A 20,981-nucleotide genomic window follows, 5' to 3' on the forward strand; every position below is an offset into this window, starting at 1 on the left:
AGCTCAGATGGGCTTCCCCGCCACCTTCCGGACAAAGTGTCAAATACAAGTTCAAGTTCAGGGCCAGGCCCGAGGGGCGCTGAGCCTTACCCGGCCGCCTTTGTTCTCTGGGATAATCGCTCCCACGTCCCCTCCCGGGCGGGGCCCAGAAAAGACCCCCGCCCCGCCCCGCCGCGCCCCGCAGGAGCCTCCTCCTCCCGCCGGCGCGGCGCCTGTCCCCTGGTCCCGGCGTCGCCGCTCGGTACCACCGAAGGATCTAGGGGCTCGGGCCGGCGTGGAGGGAGGGGGGCTGCGGAGGGGAGTGGAGGCGCGATACGAGCCCGTGGGAGCCTCCCCAACCCCTCAGTCCCAGCGGCAAACTGTGCTTGGTCGGACGGATGCCCGCGCGGAGGTAAGAGCCCTTTGCGGGGTTCGCCGGTATCCCTGTGCCCCGCCCCCCGCCAGGGACTCTGCGGGCCCCAAGGAGCGGGGCGGAGGATGGTGTACTGAAAACCTGCTGGGCAGCCCCGCTGGGCCTCCGGTGGGATGGGGAGTGCACTGTCGCTCCAGGGCTCTGGGGAGTACCAGGCCTGGGCAGTGGGTATGGAGGGCAAGTGCGCCCAGCCGAGGCCCGGTAAGATCGCTGGCCTTTCCCACAGTCGTTTGGCTCACCCATCTCTCCCGGTTAGCTTCTTGGTCTCCCCTTCTGTGTTTCTGACTCTGGCGCTTCCTTGGCTCCTCTCAAATTTGGGCTGGAGGGGATCCTAGTTAGAATGTAGCTCCCCAGGTCCTGAGGCCCCTCCTAAAGAGCCGGACATGTGTGTGTGGCTCAGCTGTTAGGGGAATCAACTGTGCCCACTCACTCCCCCATCCCATTCCCAGAGCCTAAAATAAAGTCCCGGGCCAAATGGTGGTTGCTGGGGTCGGGTGGGCTAGGCTGGGCAGTGACTTAGTGGCAGTGCAAGGACCATACGAGTTCTTTTGTGTGTGCGGGGGGACCTCTTGCTGTCCCTGCATGCCTCGTTCCTGGATTCCGTGCGGTGACAGGTGTTAGCTTGTACCTAGCTTATACCTCATCCCGCTGCCCCAGTGCACTCCCAAGCTGAAAGGGCACAGGGGGCTTCTTCTGAGTGGCCCAAATCTTGTCCCCTATACCTGCCTTTCACTCTCAGGTGCTTGCTTTGAGGTCATTTTTGTATCCGTGCTTTACATACAGTTCTAACATCCACAATATTTGGCTTCTAAATTCACAGCAAGTTAGAAGTAACAAATTAGAAAGGGGAAGAAGGTCTTTTCCCTGCAGCTATACTGCTGTCCTTGTGTGTTCCTTCCCCTCTTCTCTATGTAGTCCTGGGATTTCTCACTTCTGGGATTTGACTCATGCTGAAGCGCCAGCCTACCCGAGTACATTTCTTCCCAACTCCAATTGGCCAAATTTTGTCGGGTGCCTCCTCCTCCAGGAGGCCTACCCAGATTTTCTTCACATCTCTCCCTCTCTTGACACCTTCAGCAGAGGGTCAGCTGCATATCTGAGTATTTAGTAAATACTCAATAAATGAAGTCATTTCTGGATGAATGAATAAGAAAACATACATACACATAAATCTAATAAGCATTGAGATGGTCAAATTTTTGTTTTTAATATTGATTCAAATATAACAGCTCCCAGGGGCTCCTCTCCTCTGTTCCATCACATGTGAAGTCTCTCACTTGCAAGAAAGAACCAGCCTGAAAACGCTGGTTCTGTGTGCTCTGTTAAAAAAAGAAAGGAGAAAAATTCTATGCAAATTGCTTTAAAATTTAAAAAAGAAGAAGAAATGCCAGAAGGGATCCCCTCAGCCTCTGTGCAGCTCTGCTCTTCATCTGACGGGGGTCCCCAGAGGGCCTAGAGGAGCTAACGTTTCATGAACTGCACACGACTTGGGACCCTTCTGCAAGGTCTCAGTGGAACCACCAGAAACTTGACTAAAAATGGAGACTGACCTACCTAGTGTGTGCGTTTAGATTCCCGATGATTCATCACTGACACGCTGATGTCAGAGGAGCCTGGGAAGATGTTTACATCTTTTTTAAAAAGGGAAAACGGAACGTTTTTCTGCAAAACCATCTGTAAAACCATCTGTAAAGGCTGCTCTAGACTCTTCCTCTTCCTCATGGGCAGTTCCGGCCTGAGCTCTCGGACAAACCACTATTTTTCTCCTGTAGGTTCCCTAACTTGGATGGGTAAAATGAGGACATTTAAGGCAGCCACAGTTGGCAAGGGGTGGTATAAATACTACTCTGCAGTAGACTGAGAGAACAATAATTTATTTATATATTAACTCATTTAGTCCTCCCAACTAAAGGAGATGGCTCCCTTTTATAGAAGGGGAAACTGAGGTGTGAAGAGGTTAAGTAACTTGCCTTCAGTCTCACATCCAGAAGAAGGTCCAGTAGGCTTTATACTTGGCAGGAAGGGTTAGACTCACTGTGCTTTACTATGCTACCGACTTTGTAGCTTTGCTCCTAAGGTAGTGGCTAAATGCCTCCTCTCCCAAGTCATATTTCATGTGGATTTCCTTGCTTTCCTTATCACCCAGAGACAGAAAGGAGTCAGGGGTTGGGGGGCAGTGAACAGCCCCCTTTGGAGTCTTTAGTTTAAATTCTGGCTCTCTCCCTTACATACCATGTGACTTTTGTCAAATCTCCATATCCTCATCTGTAAAATGGATTTGCAAATTGATCTCATCTCATGGACTTGTGAGGATGAAAGAAGATGCTAGGTTTGGCCCATGGCCTGAGTCATAAATGTATCCTTGAATGACAGCCATTATTACCATCAATCACCTCTAATGACAATGTTACTGTCACTATGCATTTTCAGAAAACAATGCCCCTCCCTACTCCGAAAAGAAAATACAACACCAATACATCTCCACATGCTTTAACCAAGCAGCTGAGGGGTGCCAGGACTGTGGAATGACAGCAGCTTCATTCTGTACGCAGATAATTCAAACTCTCAGTAGGTCATGTGGACTCCCAATGTCTTAAATACAGACCCTTGAAACCATGTCTCTCCTGGGCTCTCAGCACTTAGAAAGGTGTGAGTGTGTGAGCGGGGGCGGAGAGGGGGAGGGGTTGAAAGGCCCTGTGGATAATTGAGAGAATTAGAGGCCAAGATGACTCTTAAGGAGAGAAATCTGAAGCATGTTCTTTTTTACTTTCTTAGCCATAAACTCTGACTATTACCTATTGATGAGGAAAATAAATTAAGACTAGACCCTGCTTTTCATCTGACGGGGTCTCTAGAGGGCCTAGAGGAGCTAACGTTTCATGAACTGCACATGACTTGGGACCCCTCCGCAAGGTCTCAGTGGAGCCACCAGAAACTTGACTAAAAATGGAGACTGACCTACGTAGTGCGTATAATAGCTATAATAGATCTAGTCAGTGGAATGCTTCTGCCTCCTTTCATGTAATTTATATTTATTTTTTAATTCAGTGTTTATTCTGTGCCAGACATTGTTTTAGGCACTGGGGATACAGCAGAGAACAAAACAGAAAAGCCCCTGCCCTCAGGGAGCTGACGTGTGTGTGTGTGTGTGTGTGTGTGTGTGTGTGAACAAAAACATCAGAAACTCTGTGCTGTGCCTCCCTCTGACAGGATCCCTCATGAGTGGGACTGGTCAGCTTGGTCTCCCTCATTCTCTCACCCCTTAAAGCCAAGGACACATGTTTTCACACAGCTGTCTCCACTTGGGGGTATTATTAAGAAGAGAGACAGAGACAGGCTCAATTTCTCTCCATATCCAAAAATAGGTAACAGGCCGAGGTAAAAAGTTTATTCAGGCAAGGTACCCGTCAAGCAGGCAACACACCGGTGCCTGCCTTCTTCATCCCATTCCTGACCAGATACTGGATCCAGGGAAGGCTGAAATCCTGGCATTGGAACAGGGGTAGAATTGGTGACAGTCCATGGCATAAACCAAGAGGACTGGGAAGGGACAAGTCTGTATCCAGGGGTGTGGGCAAATCATATTAATAGCTAGCCTATGCCAGTTAATCCTCCCCAGGACCTCTGATTTAGAGATGAGGAAATTGAGGCACAGAGAGACTGAGTAAAGTGACCCAAGGCCACATAGCTATTCCTTGCAGATCGGGGGCAGATTTGAACCCAGGGAGCTGGCTCCAGGGTCTGTGTGCCTTATCCCACTATCAAGCTATTTATTTGACCAAATTTCAGAAAGAAGTGTGTGCTTCTTTTGGGTGAAACTCATTCTCCAAGTATCCTTAGAAGTCTGCAAGGAGTTCTTTGTAGCCACCCCCCCCCCCCACACACTTCTTAGAGGCCCAGGTTAGAGATGTTAGGAACCTTCTTTTATAAGCCCCCTCGCTTGGCAGATGAGGAAACAAGCAGATGGAGAAGGACTTGCTGGAGGCTATTATCAAAGTGGACACTAGAATCGTAATCTCTTAGCAGAGCTCACACTGGGGCTGCGTGTCAAGGTCTTGGGGAGAAGAGCTGCTTACCTTACTGGAGCCTCTTCAAGGGCCTAGCTACTTCTACTGCCAGCAGAGTAAAACACCTGCCTGCTCTGAAAAGAAGTCCCAGATAGTTTCTAAAGGCCTTAGTGGACTCGAGGTACCATGGTGTCCAATTAGAGAGCCAATGGGCCTTATATCTGGTCCTTGGGCTCTGAAAAGAAGTCCCAGATAGTTTCTAAAGGCCTTAGTGGACTCGAGGTACCATGGTGTCCAATTAGAGAGCCAATGGGCCTTATATCTGGTCCTTGGAGACCTGTCCTTGTCCTTGTGGAGCACTGCCCATGCTCTGGGCATGCCCTTGGTAGGATATAGTTTCCTGCCAATTTAGGGAGCTTTACTCCATCCTTGAGCCAGGGGCCATGGAAGCCACATTTGTTGCCCTTCCCACTCTTGGTATATACCTTGCACAGAAGTGGGGACTCAATGACAGTGGCATTCAATTGAATGTCTTCACCTCTTGGTGCCAAGTCAGGTCCGCATATTATCCCTTAAGGCTGCCTGAAAGATGCCCCCGTCCTCCTTGGAATTGTGTGGGGAGGGTCAAGGACCACCACCCTGGACTTGGAATCAGAATGCCAGGAGGAATCCTGGCTCTACCTCTCCTTGCTAGGAGATCTCCAGGTAACCCAGATTCATTCTTTGAGCTTCTACTTCCTGAAGGAAGCTGACAGTGCCTCCTTGGGAGGCCTGGCAAGTGGGGGGGATTATAGGAGATGCTGCGTGTAAAGGTACTTTGCAAAGGGTGAGGTGGGTGGAAGATCCTGCTTACCCAATCACATGCTTACCTAATCCCTGCCTTGTTAGGTCCTGGGTCAGAGAAATCTCAGTCCTTTCATTACAAACCAAGAGAGAGGATGGAGGATTAGGGGAAAGAGGGCAGGGTTGGGCTTCCTCCAAGTTTCCCCAGAGAGGCTCCATCTTGAAGTTTACCACCGTCCTACCCCATGGAGGGGGTTGCTGCAGTGAGGAGGGAGCTGGGGTGGGAAGTGAGCCTCAGGAAGGGCCAGCCTACACCACACCCTGTGAGTCAAGGAGTCTATCTTCTAGCCTGGTGGTTTCTGGTTAGAATTTGACATTAGTAGCACCAGCTTTACATCAGTCACTGAACTGACAGTGAAGAGGATGTCAGGTTAATGAAATGTTCCTGACTTTCCTGGCTGGATGTGGAGATTCTATCACCAAACAAAGATTAGGCATTTGTGTTATAATAGCTGGAGTAACCAAAACTCTTTGGAGATTCCTGTTTGAACACACCCCAAAACCACATAAAAGTTTTCATGGGTTAAAGGGTTCTGCTCTTCGTGGTTCTGGAGTCAGATTTGGGTGCATTTGGTCTGATCTACCCAGCTGTGCCTGCCCAGGGCTCCTGCTTGGCAGGTCTTGGCCTAAGTCACTAGATTGCCTGAGGGGGACCCGAGGTCAGTGGGGGTTAGCCAGAGTGAAATACACAAATCAGAAAGCGGGAGGTGCTGCGCCGGCCGGAATGCATGTGCTCAAATGCCTCTGTAGGCTATGGTTTCCTGCCAGTTTGGGGAGCTTTTTCTCCATTTCAGAAAAAACAAACTTACAGCGAAGGGTGAGGGGTTAGGATTTGGGATTGGGGGAAAAGGTGGGTGGAGAGCCCACCCAAGGAGGTGAGGAGGGGGCTGCAAAGATTACACCTGGACATATGTTTCCCTAGAAATCACATTCATTGTAATTTTGTAATTTATTCTAAATCTTTCATGCGAAGAAAATCAATAGTGGGTGTTAGTACTGGTGGCCCTCCTGATCACACCTGCATCTCTTGAGTGTGCCTTAAAGGTCTTGGGAATGGAAATATAAAAACTGCTTCGTGATGCGTCATCTTTATCCCCCACTCCCCCACCCATTCCAATATACTTTCTACTTCCAGCCTAAATTCCGGGCCCCCTGCCGGGGCAGGCCATGATCTTGACGCCGGCATAGGGGAGGCCGCGCTCTGTCCACCCCAGGCTGGTGATGCCGTTAGCTTCCTGTGCCCGGTATTGTAGGCTACACGCCTTTCTGGAGTAAGGAACTGAGCGCCTAGGCCACCGCTCCTCAACCTCTCAGTAATGTTTACCCGAGGCCTCGTGCAATGAGACTATTCGTAAGGCATTGTCAACGCGGCGGCGCGCGCGTCTCCGGCCCTCCGCGGCTTGCCCGACTATCCTGCAAACCACCTCACCCGTCTCTTTGGCGCAGGAGACTCAGGCTGTAAGAGGAGGAACCACTTCACCCTGGAACCCTAACTCAGGTCCTGGCAAAAGATGCAAGAGGAAGCCTTGCTCTCTTAGTAAATCTCGGCCGCCCGCACATCTGGCCCCTGGTCTAGCTCGGTAGAGGACTGGCTGGTGGCTGCGCGGTCCAGGCCGTGGGCACCCGACCCACCTCTGTTTTCCGTCCTGAGGCGCCCCTGGATTACCACTTTCGGTTTGCGCTTACATCCGGGTTGTCGAATTTCCCAGGGAATCATAATTATTTTATCTATAATTTATTCTAACCCCAAGGTTCCAAGAAAATTTGTAATGAACGTTAATATCTACAGACTCCTGGTCAATCTGCATCGGGCCTGGTGAGAGAGCCGTCGGGTTCTTCGCAGTGGGTGACTTCAGGTCCCCCTGCCTTGTTTCCTATCACTCTGAAAGAATTTTCTCCCCAGAGGGAATCCAACTTGTTTGAAAGGGGTCTCTCCTCTCTGATTTTCTGCACTGGGGAAAAATCTCGATCTGCTTTTCGAAAAGATTTTTTTTTTTTTTTTTTTTTTTTTTTTAAGAAGCATCCGGGCAGGCCCGAGGAGTCGGGCTGAAGGTGAGCCAGCCATTATTGCCTCAGACTTCCGGACGTTACGTACCCCAAGCGCCTGAGCTACTAGGGGTATATCAGACAAGATTTCCCGGCGCAGCCCCAGGAGTCCCTTCGCCCGCTCCCAGTCCGCAAGCGCAGGGGATCCTGCGCTCTCTCCTGCAAGGCCTTGGCGTTTGCTGAGCTCTCTCCGCGCGCGTCGAGGAGAGGCTGCCTGTCGTGAGCAAAAGCTGGGAGTTGTTAGAGATTCCGCAGCAGCTCGGAGGGCGAGATCGGGTTTGTCCCACGACCTCGGCGCCAAGAAGTTGTAGAAAGAGACAGACCCCAATTTTCTCCCCTTGGAGTTGAAACAAAACCTGAAAGCCCGAGGTTGCCCGCACCGCCAGAGGCGGCGCCTAGGCGGCGGGGGCGACCTGAGCCGAGTGCCCGCGCGGTTCCCAGGCCTGGGTTCTGTTTCTTCCTATTTTAGTTAGTTACTTAGCTGGTTAGCTAATAGACAGCTCACAGGCAGCACTTATGCAAACGCCAAGCCTGGACCCATGCTGAGTCTCCGTCACCGCTAGACCTATAGTTGCCCGGCTGGGCTCCCAGAGGAGTGACGAAGGGAAATTCCTGGTAATTAAAGGGGAGGTTTTCCCGGGGCGCCCCTTGGTGAAGTGGCCTTGGCTTCGAGTGAGGAACAAAGGACTAAGGTGCCTGCGCGCAGCGCGCCCTCGGGGCCCGGCGCGACCCGCATTCACGCCCCTCCCTGCTCCACGGCTGCCGCGGGCTTTGTGCGCCGGGGCCGCGCGCCGCGCTGCACCTGCCCGGCTTTAAGTACCTTGGCGAGGCAGCGCGGGCGGCTGTTCTAATCGCCGTCTCCAAAGTACCTGCTCATGAATAAACACCAACCCCATTTATCAGGTACTTAGCGCTCATTGTGAAGGGGAAATTGGCCCTTTTTGAAAGTGTCTATCCACAACCCATCTGCGCAGTTCTGGTTGCAGAATTCCCCTCACCCTTGAGACACACACACACACACACACACACACACACACACACACACACACTCGCAACACGAGGCTCCTCCAAGCTAAGATAAACTCGCTTTTCTTCCCGTAAGTGCGTGATTGAGCCGCGACAATAGGCGGCGAGAAGGAGGCCGTTGGGTCAATAGCCTGCGTCTCTCCCATTGATAGGAAAAGTCAATGCGCGGAATGCAGGGACTTAGGAAAGCCCTGTCCGGCATTCCAGTCACAGGGGTCACACTTGCATCAACGTGCGGGCACGTTGCCCCTTGGGTCCCCCAAACACTGAGCAAAATATTGGAAAGGCGGCCCGAGGTGTCTGTGGTGCCTGTCAGCATTGGTCGGGTGGGCCCCAGCTGCACCCTGGGTTCCCCTACTTTCCCCCAGTAGGGCCCCACATCTTGATCTGGCTCTTAAGTCTTGGGCATAGGGGATAGAGAATTTAAGGATCCAGATACTATGCAATCCCCGGACCTGTAGGAGGAAAAGTGGCTCCTCTGGGAACCCGGATGGGCCGAACAGCAGCTTCCGGCAGAGGCCCTCAGGTTTTAGAGTTCTCCGAATGGGGAGAAGGGCGGCCTGCTCAGTCCGCGCACCGGTGGCAGCACCACGGAGGGAAGATCCCCACAAAGGCAAAAAAGTAAATTTACAAACACATTTGCGTCCTGAATGCTCGCTTCTTTTTCACTCATACATTCCTTCTAAACTGTGGGCTTTCTGTGTACATGGGCGCGCATTCCCAGAACTCGTTTCCCTGGGTGGAATTCACCCAGGAATACAATCGATTTTCTGAACCTGCTTATGGCCACAGGCAGCTCTGAAAAGGAAAGTGTTTGCTAAGTGGGGGAGATCTCACCAATCAAACGTTTAAAAATGGCTTTGTCTTCATTCAGCTCTCGATTTATTTTGTGTTTTACAAATAGAAGCTCAGAGCTTCCGTCGCCCAGTCCTTGCGTGACTCATGGCGGTGGCCACACGGGGTTCAGGTATAGGGATGTTTAGAAAATCGCTGCATATCGGAGTTTCCTAGCACGTTCCATTTATACTGAACGCAGGCGGCCGCCGAAAATCCAGCCTCGACTCTTGCCATCGACTGGGTAGGGCCCTCGGGGTCCTGCGACCGCACCGGAGGGTGTTCCCGGCTCGGGTCTGGGGAGGCCTGCGCGGGGACTAGGTTCTCGAGAGGCGAGCGGGCGCGCCGGAGAACCCGAGACTGCTGCGGGGCGGACGCGGGATCCCTGGACTGCGGTTCTACGCAGAAACACCAATGGCCATGCCTCCCCAGCTCCTCCCAGCCCCCGTCACTAGGCCGGCGCCTGGCCCGGAGATCCTCCCAGAGCCCTGGTAGCGCCATCATGTCGGAGAAAACAAGCTCGGCCCCGCCGGAATTCGCCCCAAACACAGATGCTCATTTTTGGAATATTCTAGAAAAACAACAAGATCTTGTTTGTCTTTATGATTCACGGGAGGTAACTGATGGGTGGGCCATTTACATGAGGGCAGACACTGTGGGGTGAAAGTGACTTCTGGACGTAGGCTTTAAAGTATGAACGGTTCCAAATTCCCAATATCTCCGGCCTTTCCCGTTGCAAATCGGACCCCCGCGGCTGCTGTGGCGGGAAAACCAGACATTTCTGCTTTGTGGCTTTCAGGCTGCCTCCACCCCACGCAGGCTCGTCTAATCGCCGGGGAGTCAGGCCCGAGCCTTTCTAGTCCCGGAACAAGGGCTCCAGGTCGCGGCCGTGGGAAGCCTCCGAGAGGGCTGGGGGTAGGGATTCCTTTCAGCTCCGCAGGGCATATCACAAGCCCCTTCTTCCTCTGCGCCTTCTCCCACCTCCAGGTGCAGGGGACGAGCTTTCCCAAGTGAAGCTTAATTTTATTTGGTGAAAATTCTGGAATTCGAATTCGTTGCTCTTGTGTGTTTGTGTTAAATGCCTTGGTGGCATAGGTGTGTGCGCACCCACACAAATTTATGGAATTTATGGGCGGTGAGTGTGGCCGGGAAAGGTTTGGGGGACAAGTAAGGGAGGGTGCCTGCAGGGTCTCCAGGCCAGGGATTGGCCCCCAAGGCACGGCTGGAGCAGAGCGTGGTGGAAGTGGTAAAGGCTTCAAATCGACCCCCTCTCTTTTAGGAGCCCTCATTTTCACCCTTCTCAGCCAAGCCCTTCCTTCACATTCTTGCGCCCTCTGGGGTCCCAAGCCGACCCCTCACAAAAGACCAAGGAGAAGTGGAATTGAATCAGGGCCAGAGCAGGGCTCCCCCAAGGCCGGTTCCCCGACCTGCATGGTGCAGCCAGGCCTGAGGCCTGGGACGGCCGTTTGGGAAACCCTAGAGTCGAGGCCCTCCAGACTGGACTCAGGCCGCAGGAAAGAGCATAAGCCCAGCCCTTTCACATAGTGTGGCTTGTCCTCAAACCTCCCACCTCCCCAAATCGCCCCACTACAGTCCACCCTCACTAATCACCCCCCTTCATTTTGGTTCTTTTGAAGGGGTGGCCACGGGGAGTGCCTCCGCCCATGACAGCAGTGTGCGGAAAGCTGACCTAGAGCTGGGAAGCCAGGAGAAGGCACGTGGGGCTCCACCTAAATAAACCCCAAAAAGACAGCTCCAGTGAGGGCCCAACAAACCTGAGACCAGGTAGGGAGTAGCGTGTCCGCAGGGGCAAGGAGGAGCACCAAGTGCCAGAGCCTGAGATTTGGGCTCTCACATCCCGACTTGGGAGTACTTGTGGCTCCCGGATAGTCATCATGTGCAAAGCTCGGACCCCTTGGAGGGGTTAGCGAAGGATCTGTGGTCCCCCTCTCATGTCGGCCCTGGGTTCCTTGAAACAATCTAGCCCACACCAGGAGCGTCCATCTTAAAGCTGTGGCTTTTGCTTCCCCAGGACCCTACTCAACTCCCAGGCCGTTAGATCACCACTTAGAGCGTCTTGATGCCCAGGCTGGAAGGATCTCGGTTGCACCAGCTTTCCCCACTGCGGTTCCAGGTTTTGTCCTGTCCGACTTCCAGCAAGCGGCTTAGCTCAGCCTTGGTGCTGCCTTCCAGGAAAGAGGGGCAGCAGCAGCCTCCGCTGACCCGGGTGCCCTTGTGGGGTATCTAGTGGGGGCTCGCGGGTCCTTGCCTTCTCTGCCTAGGGTGGGTGGGAGATAGGTTCCTGAACTTCCCAGGGCTTCTCCCTGGCACACTTTGGCTGCCACATCACGGATGGAAACGCTGCGGCCAATGGGCTCAGGTTCGCTAGCAGCACGCAGCCGGCCCTGGTGTGTTCGCTCTGGCCTGGGTGCCCTCCATACCCCCGCGCGCGCTTGCTCTCTGTGGGGCGCTGGTAGGTAGAGGTGTTCTAGGAGCCACGAGGAGAAGCGGGTGGCGGGGCCGGGTCTTGCGCTTCCCACGCTCCCTCTGTTCAGTTCACTCTCGTGGCCTCTGTTCCAGTCTGGCCTGCGGATCCCTGGCTCCCCACGGCCAAGCCGAGAATCAGCTGGCGCAGGTTTCATTGTGCAGACTCCCGGGGTCAGGTCCCAGGGTCACGTGCACGCGTCTGGCCTCCTCCGGGCGCGCCTGTTCCAGATTCGCCGACAGAGGGCGCTGGGGGCCGGAAAGGAGCGCGTTCGGGAGCCTCTCCCGGGTCCCTGGCACCACTCTGTGGGGCTCGGTGGTTCAGAGCCACACCTGACACCCTCACGTCCCAAACCGGGATAGTCGCACCGACAAAGTCACAAGAAGGAGAGCACAGCTGACGGTGGGCGGGCGGGACGGTGGAGCCACTTACAGCGGGACCTAGGAGGATATGGCTACAGGACTCCCCGGCGGACCCTCTAGTTTGTAACCGTGTGAACACTGGAGGGATTCACTGTGTGCACCGTGGAGGCGTGGACTTCCACCTGAGTGTGCAGAGGGAGGGGAGGGACACAAGCGATAGTCCCTGAGACTGGCTCCTACCAATTTCTGAACTGGGAGGGTTTTCTAGAATGTTAGTTCAAATATCCTCTTTAATAGCAGGAAACTGAGGCCCTGAGAGGGCAATGACTTATCCAAGGTCTTGCAGCACTTAGAAACAGGGCTGACTCAACTAGCACTGGGGAAGGGCGGCCCCTCCGCTGCCCTCTGAGCCTCAGTTCCTCCTTGCGAAACATTGCAGTTCTACTAGGTCGTGGTTCTGGAGGTATGCCTGAAGGGGTGTGCAGGGGTCTGCATGGGTATGCACATGTGTGTTGGTGCACGTGTTGGTGCACGTGTATGTTGGAGGCAGCCTATGGCCATCTGACAAGGGCTATGTCTCCATGCGTGGGTGCCTGTAAAGAGCTCCGTGGGTGCCTGGGTGTGTTCGCCCTTGAAGGAGTAGATGTGTCTGCAAATTGTGTACAGATATATTTGTGCCTATTCAAGTGTGTGTTTGTGAAGAGATGTGTTGTGAGGAGGTGTGTGTAGAAGAGTGAAGGGATATTTGTGTCTCTGAATTGTGTACATGTGCTTAAAGGAGTAATTGTGGATTGTAAATAATTGTATGCTGGAAAGGGGCCTGGCACTCCCCATCCACTAGAACCCCACCGCCTGCCTTTACTGCTCCTTCACATATGCCCTAGAGCCCATTCTCATTCTGGGCCCCACAGAAAGGCGCAAGGAATGAGAGGGCTGAGGGACACAGGCTCTGGGGTGTGGCTCTGCCCCAATGCCCAGCAGGCTCTAACGGGCTGCGATTAGGCAAAGCTTCTCCTGGGCTGCAGAGGGAGAGAGAGAGAGAGAGGGAGGGAGGGAGAGGATGAGGGAGGAAGGAGGATTACGGCAAATTCATTTCTATTTTCCAGCCCACTAAGCCTGCAGTGTGTCTCTGGTGTTAGCATGAGAATGGGCCAGGGCTCTGTGAACACCCCCCGCCCCCGACCTACTGACCCCTCTTCCCCCCTGACGTGAATAGCAGGACTCACAGCCTCCCCAGCCTCTCCAACTAGTGCCTGCAAAGCCACAGCTCCTAATCAGGGTAATTTAATATATTTTAAGCCCCCGGCGGCTTTATTTTCCCTCCTTTTCGAGTTTGTTTTAGGCATTCACAGCTCTCACCCCGTCATTAGACGGCCTTATTTGACGGATGGAAGGAGCTGCTATGAGACCACAGCCCTTTGTGTCCCCCACATAAGCTGGGCTTCCCCGTAATTAGAATGGTATTCCCAGCCATTGAGGCTTTTCATGAGGCAGAACAAAAACTCCCCGAGATGAATATCCCCCAACTCCCAGCCCCCTGGCCAGGAAAGGGGCTGTGAGTTAAAGGGACTCCTTGGGGAAAGCAGTCCAGAGCAAGGACAGCCAGGGTCCTACCAGGGTGAGGAATTTAGGGGCCATGGGAAGTGGGCACCAGACAAAGGCTGGTGGCTGGTCACGGTTACTGGTAAACACCAGTCACCTATACATACTCCACCCAGCACTCAGCCAGCCTCAGGATGTGCTGGGCTCATCTGAGGACCTTCATATTCCATAGAGTCCTGGGGTGTGGAACCAGGCTGGAATGTGCATGTAAAACACAAACATACACAGTCACACTAGTCACTCACATGCAGGCTTGGGATTACATTGTAAACACATATATACACATACATGTACACATGCATGCTCAGCCACAAGATTACAATGTCACCAAACTAGGTTAGGAAATATCTGTAAATATACACACATCACACACATGCTACCCAGACAGAACCAGACTGCAGTTTGTCTTTATATCTATGCGCGCACACACACACACACACACACACACGGCCAGCCCCTCAGACAGACTGCTTGTGAACACACACACACTCCTGCATACTCGTATACATACACACACCCTTAGGGTCATCCAGACCCCAGTTTTTCTGAGGGCATTCACCAGCCTGTGCACACTGTGGCGCACCACCCCTCCTCCCCAGGACATAGACTCACTTCTGGCCACATTCCTAGGTCCATGCTTGCCTACGTGCAAGTAGTTTGACATGCACGCACATGCATGGATGCATGCTCATCCTTTGGCTCACACTGACATGTGAAAACTCAGGAAAATACTATAGACCCAACATGACATTGCGGTGTTTCCATATTTTCTATCCAGCCCCTCCCAGACGCTCATTACCAGACATGCCGGGGAGTTTTGAGGATAAGCCCCCACTCAACTACACACTATGCTATGAACTCAGCCCCCAAGTGGGCTGGGTTCTCTGGGGCTCAGGTGGGTCTCCTATGCCCTTTGGGGAGAGGAGATCTCCCTTTTCTAGATTGGACCATGCTCCAAGGACAGAAGGCAGGTGTCTGGCTGTCTGGTACAATCAGTAGCTTTTTTTCAGGATTCAGGAAAGGCTCAGAGGGTGATAACTAGGTCTGGGAGTCTGCAGAAGGGAGACCTCACCTGCTAACTGATGCACAGGGATGCAGTCCCATGGAGAAGTAGTGAGTGCCTCATCTCTAGGAGGATTCCAATAGGGGCAGCATGATAACCAGGCAGAGATGTTGTGGGAGAATTCATTTGTTTAGTTCAGCTCCTACTCTCTATCAGACCCTGTGCCCAGTGCTTGGAGTACAGTGGTGAGTAACATACAAGCCTGTCTTCAAAGGATCTTAGAGTCTTAAATGGGAAAGTTACACACACACAGTTAATAGATAGGCCTGGGCCAGGGGACAGGGATAAGGCTGGGGCAGAGAGGAAAGTGATGTAATGGGTCTTTAGTTTCCACAATGGAATATTGGCATCAGGGACTGAAGTGGATCGTTTAACATCCTGTGCCCAAGGCACACTTGTGGCACTTTGGAAGGTTTTTTTTTTTTTTTTTTTTTTTTTTTTGAGACAGAGTCTCGCTGTATCACCCAGGATGCAGTGCAGTGGCATGATCTCGGCTCACTGCAACCTCTGCCTCCCAGGTTCAAATAGTTCTTGTGCCTCAGCCTCCCAAATAGCTGAGATTACAGCTATGTGCCACCACACCTGGCTAATTTTTGTTTTTTAAGTAGAGATGGGATTTTGCCGTGTTGGCCAGGCTGGTCTTGAACTCCTGGCCTCAAATGATCTGCCTGCCTCAGCATCTCAAAGTGCTGGGATTATAGGCGTGAGCCACCGCATCTGACCCTGCACCTTGCAAGTCTTTGTGCTGGATAAGTGATGCGTTAGCTGGTCTCCAAGGGCTCTCTACACTCTAAAATTCCTGTACGCCTGGTCTAGGTCCATGACTTTCTCACTATGGCACCCTTCCCAAGGTGGGTGGTCTCACCCTAACTCAGGCTGCACAGTGTACCTTTACCCTGGCACTTATCACCTCCACCAAAGCTGTGCCCAGGCTCTTAGTGAGGGGAGTGGCTGGACCCATTCAAGGTCTCCAGGAACAAAGGAGAGGCTCATAAAGAGTGTGACGAATTCAGTTTGCTGGGGCGGGGTGGGGGGAGTGTCCAAAAGAAGTATGTCAGGCTCCTTCATGCTCCTGACTTCTTAGGAGTGAAGAACAGTCCACTGCGTCTTATGGAGCCTCATTCTCTTCTATTCCAAAAGGAAGTACAGCTTTGAAGTGATGGGGTGGGGACCTCAGACAGGTAGTTGTTTGCATACTTTTTTTTAAACCTTACATCTTGTTCAATATGTGGGGCAACCATCTTACTCTTATATCTGCCGGTGGCCCAAGCAAATGCATACCCAGAAAATGACCAGAAAACTTCAACATCTCTCTCTAGGTAAAACGTGTGTCTGTTTCTCTTAGTAGGAAAAATTTCACAGGGAGAATTAGAGAACAAGGGATGCTTTGAAGCCACTTCTTATGTCATATATAAATATTTAATTTTACCATAGCGTTCCATGGTGTGATGTAATGGTTAGGAGCCTGGGATCCGGAGACATCCCGGTTCAAAGCCTGTTCCCCGCTTTGAGAGAGCTTGGCCACGTCTTTTTGGGCCTGGGTGTGTCTTCAACTGCAAAGCGGGAATAATAATAGTACCATCCTGCTAGGGTTGTTGTGAGGATTAAATGAGCTGATACATGTAAAAGAGCCCAACAATGCCTTCCATGCAGTAAGTACCCAGTGTTCACTGTGGTGATTAATATTAGAGTGAGTGCTCAGTAAATATTTGTTGGGTAAATGTGTGCATTTTTCATTTTGTTTGCGTTCAGGATAAAGTTGTGGGAAAATAAGATCTTCCTGGTAGCCTCTGCCCGGAAACTGGCAGGAGGCGGAGATGGGGTGGGGGTGCGTGGAGGGTCTACAGTAGTTAAAAAAAATAAGCGTTCAGAGAGGATGGGGCCTCGGGTCGTTACTGCGGTCTCCAGCAGGGGGAGCCCAGGTAGTCATCGCTTGCGGTCTCCAGACCGCAAGGCGGGAGGGAATTACCCTTGACCGAGCACCTACTGTGTGCAGTGCCCCCGCCAGGCGCTGGGGAGCGCCGCGAAGGCAGGATGACCGGGAAGTGGCGGGTGGTTGCAGAGGGCGCAGTGAGGTGCTTTTGAACCAACGCAGACTTGCAGGGCCGACTTCCTGAGCGTCCCTTTGCTGCAGCCGGGCACGGGTTTGGTTCCTGGCCAGGCCTGGCCTGGGAAGCGCAGGGCTGAGGGCGGTGTCCCGGCCGCGATCCCGAGTCGGTGCGTGCCTGCGCTGCAGGAGGGCCACCCGGAGCTCGGCTTCTCCGCTGCACCCGGCTCGGAGCAGGCACTCAGTACAACTCAGCAAAGTAAAGCTGCCTGGCCGGGACACTCCGGGCTGCAGGCGTGGGTGCAAGGGGCCTCCTCATGGTAGTTTGGGGGTGGAAACAGTACCATCCCCCCGCACCCCACCCTTCCCCCTATCCCTGCGGCTAGACTGGGAAGAGGTAAAGCCCAGAGACTCCACCTTGGAACGGGGCAGGGGTGCCACGTGGGTTCTGGCCTTGAACGGGACATTCCTCATTCTGCCTCCCGCAGCGCCAGGTTTTCTCGTCCACTACTCTGCGGTGGCGGTGGCGGGTCGGCAGCTGGAGGGACAGCTAATTTGGGGGCCCTGGTATGAGTTTATGTATATATGCATGCATCTATGTATATATGGAGTAGTTTTCATAGATATTTTCAAATATCAGAGCTCCCGAGAGTTCATCATTGCAGCTAATTAGCAAAAGGAGTTGCACCTCAGCTCAAAAGATGCCAGAATCGGAAAGATATTGAGGAGCAAATGATTGGAGACGGTTTCCCCTTTGCCCCAGAGCAGGCGGGTTTGGGTTTGGCCCTGTAGATGAGGGCGAGATCGGAAGAGGGAGAGGCGGGGGACGCATGCTCTCTGCTGGCCCACGTGGTCCCGGAAGAGTGGCTGAACCAGTGAATCCAGTGAGGCAGCTGGCGGTCCCGCCGGTCCCGCCGGCCCTGCCCACTCCTGGCCCCTGGTGTTTGGCCCAGCAAGCTCAGGAGCTTGGCTTCTGCCCTCCCAGACGCTCTGTGTCTGGAGAAGTTGGGTTGGAGTCGCAAAGCTCCACATTTCCAGCTGTGTGAACTCGGCCAGATCTTTTAACCTCTTGAACCCTTGGGAGCCAAAATACCAGCCCCTCAGAGGAGTGCCAGCAAGCGTCTTCAGGGAGACTGTAAACCTCTGTGGATGCCTGTCAAGACCGAGTGTTGAGTGTCTTGCTGGATGTTTGTGTCGTTTAATCCTCATCTGAGGAGTCTTTCTCCCAGTTTTACAGATGGGGTAGTGGAAGTCTTGATGAAAGGAAGTGGATGCCCTTGTTCCTGGGGCAGCCAACTGGAAGCCTCCTGTTGTCCCTCAGGCCCCTTTTGAAGTTCCTAAAATGGAGTGCTGGGACCCCAGGAGGGAGGAGAGTCACACAGGATAATTCTGGCTGAGAGCAGAGGTCTCCTTCACCTGGGGTCTTGGTCTGAGGAACTGAAGTGGGAACCTGGTCAGGACAGATCACCTTCGGGGCCTCACTTTTTGGGTGGCAGCATATTTGCCCAGTCCCCATTGAAGGTTGCAGGAGTCTAGAAAGATACAGGATATGGGCTGGTTGGCAGAAGGGGGAGTCTCCCTTACTTCTATGAAGCCTCCTCAGGTATCCCTTTTCCAGAAAAGGCATTCATATTTTATCAACAGAGGGCCAATTATGGGGCATTGATCAGAAGTTTACTTTTGTTTCAGTGACTCCTGACAGCAGCCCCTTGGGAGGAGCTACTTAGGGTTAGAATCTAAGTCCAGGAGCGGTGAAGTGAAAAGTGACTTACCCCAGGTCACATAATGAGGGAGCAAAAAGAGAAGGGGATGGGATTTGATTCTAGGTCTGGTCTGGCCTTGCCTTCACACCAAAAACCTAGTCCTGGCATCCCCCAACTTCTGTATCTACCTTATGATGTCCCTTAGAGCAGGGTAGTTCTGAAGTTGGAGCCTGGCCCATTTAAGGGACATTTCCAGGATGAAGCCTGCCTAAGGATCAAGCCCCCACCTAGTGCAGGGAAGCTAGGTGGGCACAGGGTGCCCATGTGGACCTGGGCAATGGCAGAAATGGAGGGTGTAGCACTGTGGAGCAGATGGCCATGACAGGGTGGGTTCCCACTGTGGTCTGGGGTGTCCCTAAGGTCAAAGTCAGAGTCTTTGCTGCTCCCTTTCCCCTCTCATAGGGAAGCTGAGAGAAAGCTCCTCTTTAGGGTTCTGAAACCCAAAGGTCATTTCTGAGTGAGAAGGCTGAGACCCTTCCCATCTTCTCTGACCCTCCTGACAGCACCTTTAGGAGCCAGAAGCGGCACAGCAAGCCTTCCCCAGGCCACCGACCCCAAGTGGCATCCCCCAACTCCTGAAAGAGGAATCCTGATGGGCTCCAGATTAAAAAATCAATCCAGTTCAAAAGTGATCAGGGGAAACTAGATTCAGTTAGAGAGGGCAGAGCCAGGAGGGCCAGGAGTAGAGGGCGGGCCTCTCACTACCCCATCCTAGAGAAACTCTGCCATTGGTGGGAGAAAATCTGCACTGGGTCTGGAATGATTAAACTGTCCAGCTCTCAGAGAAGCAACTTAGTTCTTGGGAGCTTTGTCAGCAGATATACAACAGAGCAGTGCAGGCTAACAGAAGCTGTGCAGAAACGCCCTTTTCCCCAACCAACTGCACACCTGGCATCTTTTTTAATTTTCCGAAGTCGGGGAAATAAACTCCGGTGTCTACGACAGACACTATTTTCAGAGGGTTTGCTTTGGGTCTCCCCTTCCACTGGTGACCCCTAAAATCCGTAAGGGTCTGGCTTGGCGGTGTGGTGGCATCGTTATCTCCGTTATGAAGGGTAGCAAACAGAAGTCTTCAGAGAAAGGGCATTCGCCTTTTTCTTCTAGCTGCCAGTCTCTGAGAGGGCGCTGGACCCCAAGACTGCAGGACTGGCCTCAGTGCAGAGGCTCTGGATTCTCTGGCTCTGAGGCGAGATGGGAGCTGTCCTCCCAGTGGTGCTGAAACTCAGGCTGCCTCCGTTGGGGTCACCGACAGAAGCTCACTTGTTCAGGCACATCCTGGGTCAGCCTTTCCGCCTCTGAGACGGCCTCCTCCCATCTCAGGTGAGAGATTCAGCCTGGAAGGGAAGTAGTCCACGCCATGATCATTCCGCAAAACCTTAATAGCCACTTAACAGGATTCACTACTTTTCATCTTGCTGTCTCAATCCATTCTCCACTCAGTACCCAGAATGGTCTTTTCAAGAGGCAAATCTGATCCTATGTAAAGTACTCATATGGTTTTCCATATCATTCAGATTAAAACTTAAAAGTTCTTGCTAGAGCTAAGAGATCCCTCCCCCTCAATGATCTAGCCCCTGTCTACTTCTTCCACCTTAATTGCCTATCAGGATGGCAGGGATGGGTTAGAACTGGCTTAATTCTGATGTTTTGAAGATAGAACTGCTTATATTTGCTGAGACATTAGAGGGGTGTGCAGGAGAGAAATAGTGGAGTCAAGGATGACCCTGGGGGTTTGAGGTTGAGCACCTGGAAGGATGGAGTTTCTATTTCCTGAACTGGGGAAGGCTGAAGGAGGAGTAGAGTTTTGGGGATGGGGATCTGAAGCTGTTTCTGGACATGTTAAGTTTGAGAGATCTACTAGATAGCCAAAGGGGATAGCCTAGTAGGCAACTGGACATATAAACTTGGCATTCAGAGGAGAGGTTCTGGCTGGAGATATTAATGTGGGAGAGGTAAGCTTATGGTCTTATCTAAAACTATGCAGCAAGATGAGATCACTAGAGAGTAAAAGTACAAAGAAGAAAAGTGTTCCAGGGGCAGAACACTGGAGTACTTTCATTTTAGAGAAAGAAATTAAAGAAAATCAGTAAAGGAGACTGGGAGGGAGGGTCTTTGAAGAAGGAGAGAACAAAAAAAGTGATGTCCTTGAGGCTGGGGGTTGGGGGCAGTGGAGGTATCTTAAGAACAAGGGAGAGATCAAAAGTATCCAATATGCTGACAGGCCAAGAAAGATGAGGATTGATAATTGACCTTTCGATATGGCCTCACAGAGGTCCTTTCTGTTATTTACATATAATATAGTGTATATAATTAATATATTATTAATATAATTAATATATTATTAATATATAATATATTATATAATTAATATATAACATTATATATTATAATATATCATATATCATATATTTAATATGATATATATTATATAAATATATAAATTTAATATATAATAGATATATTTAATATATTCAATATCTATTATATATGA

At 52.1% G+C, this 20,981-nt stretch overlaps 1 long non-coding RNA gene across 1 annotated transcript; it reads left to right on the top strand.

The window, feature by feature from the left end:
• Nucleotides 1–180: 180 nt before the first annotated feature.
• Nucleotides 181–20,035, top strand: LOC106999283 (uncharacterized). Its single transcript, XR_013395970.1, has 3 exons — nt 181–391; nt 10,806–10,953; nt 19,595–20,035. It is a non-coding gene; the product is annotated as an uncharacterized LOC106999283 (long non-coding RNA).
• The last annotated feature ends 946 nt before the right edge of the window (nt 20,036–20,981 follow it).

Source organism: Macaca mulatta, chromosome 7, assembly GCF_049350105.2.
Source record: "Macaca mulatta isolate MMU2019108-1 chromosome 7, T2T-MMU8v2.0, whole genome shotgun sequence".
NCBI lineage: Eukaryota > Metazoa > Chordata > Mammalia > Primates > Cercopithecidae > Macaca > Macaca mulatta.